This window comes from Phascolarctos cinereus, unplaced genomic scaffold (genome assembly GCF_003287225.1).
Source record: "Phascolarctos cinereus isolate Bilbo 61053 unplaced genomic scaffold, phaCin_HiC Scaffold_1;HRSCAF=81, whole genome shotgun sequence".
Taxonomy (NCBI): domain Eukaryota; kingdom Metazoa; phylum Chordata; class Mammalia; order Diprotodontia; family Phascolarctidae; genus Phascolarctos; species Phascolarctos cinereus.
Genome location: NW_027555514.1, coordinates 112,300,077 through 112,306,667, shown reverse-complemented (window position 1 = coordinate 112,306,667; position 6,591 = coordinate 112,300,077). Strand labels below are relative to the sequence as shown.

At 41.1% G+C, this 6,591-nt stretch overlaps 1 long non-coding RNA gene across 1 annotated transcript; it reads right to left on the bottom strand.

Annotated features, from left to right (window-relative positions):
- Window positions 1-1,410: 1,410 nt before the first annotated feature.
- LOC110219209 (uncharacterized) lies at window positions 1,411-6,010 on the bottom strand. The gene is made up of 3 exons (XR_002327543.2): window positions 5,791-6,010; window positions 3,830-3,932; window positions 1,411-1,942 (listed from the first exon to the last, which is right to left on the bottom strand). It is a non-coding gene; the product is annotated as an uncharacterized LOC110219209 (long non-coding RNA).
- Window positions 6,011-6,591: the final 581 nt, after the last annotated feature.

Sequence of the window (6,591 nt, the reverse complement as noted above, 5' to 3'; positions counted from 1 at the left end):
AAGTAATTTGCTCAGACTCCTCTAGTGAGTGGGTACCAGTGAAAGGACTTCGATCCAAGCTTTCTTATTCTTAGTGATCATTTTGCTTCACCATGTTGAAGACAAAGAAAGTGATCTCATTGAATTAGTACAGGACAAATCTAGGAAAGACAGGTAATAGGTTAGATGACAGAACCAGGGTTTGAATCTGGAATGATGTGATAAACCTTAAAAAGGATATGTGTGAAGGCAAATAGGTGGCACAGTGAATAGAGCACCAACCCTGGAGTCAGGAGGACCTGAGTTCAAAACATTTACTGGCTATGTGACCCTGTGCAAGTCATTTAACCCAATTGCCTAGCCAAGAAAAGAAAAGGATACATGTCAAGTCTTTTTTTAGACATAGGTTAAGAAAACCAGCTGCACAAGTGCAGGATGGGAGAGACTTTGCTTAACTGCACTATGCACAAAAAAAAAAAAGAGGCTTCAGTAGACTTCAAGTGTTACATGAGTTGTCACGGTGGCAGGCGACCATAAGAGCTAATGGAATCTTATTCTCTTTTAATAGAGCCATAGTGTCTAGAACAAGGGAAGCAATTGTGTTTGTCATTGGTCACATCCAATGTATTGCGTTGGATACAACATTTTAAGAACTAGAGAGCCTCTAGAGGAAGGCAAGCAGGATGGTGAGGGCTCTCAAGATCATCCCAAATGAGAGAAAGAGCAATTGAAGGAACTGGGCATGTTCGCCTTGGAGAAGGGAAGCCTCATGGGGGTATGCGATAGCTGTCTTCAGATATCTGGAAGAGGGATTAGACTTATTCAGTGTGGCTCTGGAGGGCAAAACTTGGACCAGTGGTTGGAAGTTACAAGGAGAGATATTGAGGCTTAATGAAAGAGAAAACTTTCTAACCATTATAGCTGTCAAAAAATGGAATAGGTTTTCTTGTGAGGTAGTAAATTTGGTATAACTACAAGTCCTCCAGCAAAAAGCTGGATGGATAATCACCTGTCAGTGATAATGTAAATGGAGTTCTTAGCATGAGGTTACATTAGATGATCTTTAAAGTCTTTTCCCATAATTAGATTTTATCCTGTTACACTCTGTGCTATTCTATGTGACATGGGTATTAGTGTGTTAACAGCTACATTTTTACAACTCTGTAAGCCTCTCTACACACAAACAAGATGCTACTTGCCAACAGGCAAGTGGGCGATCTTTCTTGGACTTGTTGCCCCATAGCTGCTTGGAAATCTACCCCTACTTTTGTCCTCCAGCACATTAGCAAGCCTAATGTACAGTTCTGGGTTGCTTCACCCATCACGTGGTGGTTGTGTGTTCTGTTAATGGGGACTCATTTTAATATTGGGTAGATGTAGTGCAAAAAAAAATCACATTCAAAATTCAGAGAGTAATGACTTTTGGCCTATTTGAATGATCTATGCCACTCTGGTGCTCCATTAGCATGGATAATTGAGAGTTGGCTCTAGAATTTATTAAGTACCCTGTCAAATACAATGCAGTGTCAGATATAGTCCCTTTCTCTTTAAGAGCTCACAAAATGATACAGATGACATTGATTTGGCTGTGCAAATAGACATGTACAAGGTAACACAGAGATGATGATTGTACATAGTGCAGAATTAAGAATAATAAATTACTCAATGCATATTTACAAGGTGAGCTAGCTTTGTTGTGAGTGGTGTCTCAGAATGGGAAGCATCAGAGCTAATTTCTTGAGATAGGGGTGTCTCCTGGGAGGAGAGGCTGGGTAGGGGAGGGACCTGGGAATCCGAATGCCTTGGAAGGAAGGGTCTTTCATGCATTGGCTGGTTCATTTGAGAAGGCACAGGAGACAGTAGTTCTCTGAGCAAGCTGACTTTGGAGCTGAGTGTTGGACATTTCCTGCTAGGAATGTTGGAGGCTGAGGCTCTGAGAGTGCAGATAGGAAGCAGCATATCCCTGATGATTTAATTGGAAATACTTCACTGAGCACATAAACCTGAAATATGACAGTCCCCGCTCCCTTAATTGTTAGGCAAGCCAACTCCAGTCACTGAGAGGATGGGGGACCACCTTCAATCTAGACACTCACCCTTGGCACCATTAATGTCCAAGCAACATGAAATAGTAAAGGAAAGACAAATTGTGAGGTGGGGTGGGGTCACCCACTGTAAGCTCAATAGGCCATTTTATAGACAGGCCTTAAGTATCTATGGAAAGGAAAACCTGGCTGAGTCTGATGGGGCTACAGATGGGTGAGCTAGGAGAGTTAGGCCTGCTTGTCAGTCAAAAAGTATTTATTAAGCAAAGACAATGTGCCAGACACTGTGCTAAATGCTGGGGATATAATGAAAGGGAAAAAAAGTCCCTGCTCTGAAGGAGATCACATTTTAATGGGCGAAACAATATAGAAACAATAATGTACAAAAAATACATATACAGGATAAATTGGAGATAATCCAATGTGGTCCCAAGGTCCAGTGCCTTCACAGCTGAATGTAACTAATTATCACCTAGTTTCTCTGTCTCTCAGGAGCTGAGGCTGGGTAGTATAATGGTATTGGATTGGGTGTCAGTCTTCATGCTGGAGATGTTGATAGGGAAGGGATGGGTGTTTGGCGGGGATGATGCAGAGGAGGACTGCCAAAAGTTACTTGAGTATAAAAGGGGAAAAGCTCTGCCTCTGGGCTGCTCAGAGAGACCACTCTAGGAACACAGAGGAGATCTGAGGACAGAATTAGGGAGATGACATTATGTTTGTATGGACATGTGGAAATGGTGGCAGAACAGAGACAGAACCAAGAAGAGGTCAGGTCATGCCTCATAGGAGGCTGGGTAGAGCTAGGGATAAGGATTGGATCAGATAAGAGTATTCCCTCTACCAATATAGGCAAGCACCTTTTCTTCAACTTACTCTTAGAGCAACTAAGGAGTTACACAATTTGTCCATGGCCATGTAGCCAGGAGATGTCAGAGGCTTTCTGGATCTGAGGTCCTTTATATTCACTATGTCATGCTGGGAGAGAGAATGAGGTAGAAATGATGGTGATCTCTCATTTTTATTTTGTTTAGGGGAACAGAATTTAGAGCCATACTACTGGTTATTTGATTTTAGTTTATGACTCTATAAGTATAGAGAAACTGACCTCTAAAACACTTTCTAACTTCTAGTTTCTACACCAAGCCACGGGTCACTATGTCACCAGAGCAGTCACTTTGACTTTTAACTTTCCTGTATGAAAAATCAAATCTTTTTTTTTTAATGATTTGAAGTTGGTCTTTGTGATTCCTGTGTTAATGCTTGGTTTTTTTTTTTTTTGGTTAGGCAATTGGGGTTAAGTGACTTGCCCAGGGTCACACAGCTAGTTAAGCATTTGAGGCTAGATTTGAACTCAGGTCCTCCTGACTTCAGGGCTGGTGGTGTATCTACTGCACCACCTAGCTGCCCCTTCTGTGAGGTTCTTAAAAGAAATACCACCACTGGGGCATAAATTTTGGTAGGTTTAACCAAGATGCAAAGGCTATAAGCAAGTTTCTGGCAATTGTGGCTTCCGAGTGAGGACCAGCTAAGTTAAGTGTGGATGGGCTCATCTCTAGAAACTAGGTGATAACTTCTTGGAGCAGGCAAAAATATGGAAGGACCTCAGTCCCAGGGGCTCCCTTTGATTTTTGGAGTGATAGTGTCAGAGAAGTAGAAAGATGGGGAGAGGATACTAAGACTCATGCAATATTTAGCTTCCTCCCTCCATGAGCTTTATTGTTGGTATTCTAAAATTTAGATATTTGTCCAACTATTAGATGTAATAGACAGATAGTAGATAGATAAAATATTTATTAAGTACTTACTATATGCCAAGCACTATGTTGTAGCATGGTGGTTGGCCTTGGAAGAAGGCAGACCTGGGATGGAATCTGGCTGAGTGACCCTGATTAAGTCCCATTCTCATATCTGTAAAGTGAAAGGTGAGGGTACTGTGATAGGATCAACATCTACCAACACCCCTTCAAGACAAAGCTAGAACTTGAGTGGTCCAGGGGTCGGGGAAGGCTCAAGCTGTGTATCCCTTGACAAATGTCTGAAAACCGTACAAGTCCCATATCCTTCCCTCCTCAACAGATATTTTTCCATATGCAGATGAAAAGGAAGAACATATCTATAGAAGCTAAGTCCCACATTATCCTAGTGGTATATATTTGCTGTGTTGGGTTAAGTAAAACTCCTTTCATTAACTTTTCAATGACTTAGAGAGTTTTATTTCATCCTAACATTTAACCTGAACTGACAGGGTGCTGGCATTGGTCCTTCCCCTAAGAGACACACTCTGAACAAAACTCAATCATATTCATATGGGCATTCTCAAAATAAATGAAAATAAGACACGTTAAAAAAGTTACATCTCAATGGATGAATCGATCAAAAGTTCTTTGGGCAGGTGGATAAGGAGGACGGTTGTTCCATTGTATGCTCAAAGACAACAAGAAAAATCATTTATTTCATGGGACATTTGGTGGTCTTATCAGTGCCCACAGGAAGTGCCAGCAGAATCCAGTGAACATAATTGCAGTTCAATCACCAACACCCAATGATAAAGCTAGAGAAATTCTTCTCCTTGAGTCCTTCAAAAAGCATTTGGCCAAGCAACCAACACAGGTGAAATTAAATGGATGAAAAATTCACATTGTTCAGGTTATGATGTGTGCTTGGATGGGGAGCCCATTGATACGCTCTGTTATTCCATCTGTCTCGGACAGGTCATGAGCTAGACCAAAGGCTAAATAGGAGGAGGAGTTAAGACTGGATCTCATTTGGAAAAATTCACGGTGCTTGTGTTGTTCCCAAGAGGCTTCCTTACTGTAGAAGCTCGTCTTTTTTAATGGTGGAATTCTCTCAGGATGCCATGTGACTGCAAATCATGGAATATGATGCTCTCAGAAGATTCACAATTACAGACGACCAAAGTACAATGGAAAAACACGTGATGGGAATAAGTAGGTAATAGCCAATTGCTTATGATGCTTTGGACATGAAAAGTGATGTGGTTAAAATACATCCTCAAACGCATATGACCCAGAAAGGAGGCAGGCTCAGTAGCAAGAGTACTGGATAACAGGTAGACAACTAGAGTTTTGCATTGGTGAGTGTGAAATATTAAAGAAATTCTTCCTCTGCATCAAGTAGATGTTGTAGGTGAAGCTTTATGGAAATATAGTATTGGGAAAGTTGATCCAATAGTGGGAATGAGAGTTAATAGATAACAGATGTCAGCCCTCAAGACAGATTAAAAGCCCTAGAAGACGACCTCCTACACATTGGGTAGATCTTCTATTGAGTCTAGATGGTATGAGTCAGTCAAGAACTATGCAAAAAAAAAGAATATTTTGAGAGGAATACTGACATTTATGAGATCATCGATGCAATGAGGCACTGGAGGATGGGGACAAGAACCACACTACATGAACCAGTTTGCACATATGTTTTGTATCTCTGTTCTCCCAGAGAACCCTTCATGAGCACAGATACCTTCTCCTTCTGTATATACTTTGGCATACAGTACAGAGCCCTGCCTCTTATATAGGAGACAGTCAGGTAGGTAAGGTGCTATCCTAGTCCAAACAACTCTGAGGCTTCACCTCATATTTGGCAAAGATAGGAATAGTCAATGCCAGAAGGGCTGTGGGTAAACAGGCAGACTAATACATTGTTGGTGGAGTTGTAAATTGGCTCAGACATTCTGGAAAACAATTTGGAATTATCCAAGAAAAGTTACTATTCATGTAAATGAAAACAACTCTAAAAAGAAGCTTACCTCAGATTTAAGGGGATGAGCAGCATAGGTTCCAGAAGACAGATAATGAAATACATCCTCTTCTTGGTAATAAGATGGAGCAACTTCTGGCATGGAATGTGGCAAATGCTGTTAGAAGGTGCTGTGTCCTTTTGTTTTGCTTGTGTTTTTCTCTGTTATAAGGAGGTTTCTATAGGCAGGGGGATATTAGGAAATGTCTACACTATTTTTAAAAAAATCAATAATTAAAATAAGTGTCAAAGATGGCAAGTGAAAATTGGCATCCCATAGATATAATGATGTCTCTCATTCTTCTGCATAGAAGGAAATCTCCACCTACCCCCAAAGATGCCAATGTCTCACATGCCCCAAATTCATTATTTCTGCTGTATCTCAGCTTGGGTTCTTCACTAGTCCCAATCTCTCATGTTCTGACCCTACAGAGAGGGCAAATTTCACAGCTTTCTATAGTTTCTGCTGCCTGTATAGGACACCCAGGGTTCATGCTATAATGCCTGCTTGCCCATGACATTCCTCTATTCATCCTTGATAATCAATTGGTCTCTAACTGCCTCCATTAATATTCTTATTAACTTCAAATCAGTGATCCTGAACTGGACTTCCCCTCAGCCATCTTTATGTGTCTGTGGTTCCTATCAGGATGATATCTGAGCTTTGTATTGTCTAAAATTAAGCTAATTTCAACTAGTCTTTTGATAGAGGACAGAGAGGTTTTCTTCCTGCCACTCCCACAGTTTAACAGCCAGTGTTCTCCCCAGAATGTGCTCTGGAGACTTCCCTCATAACTTTCCAGAGGGATAT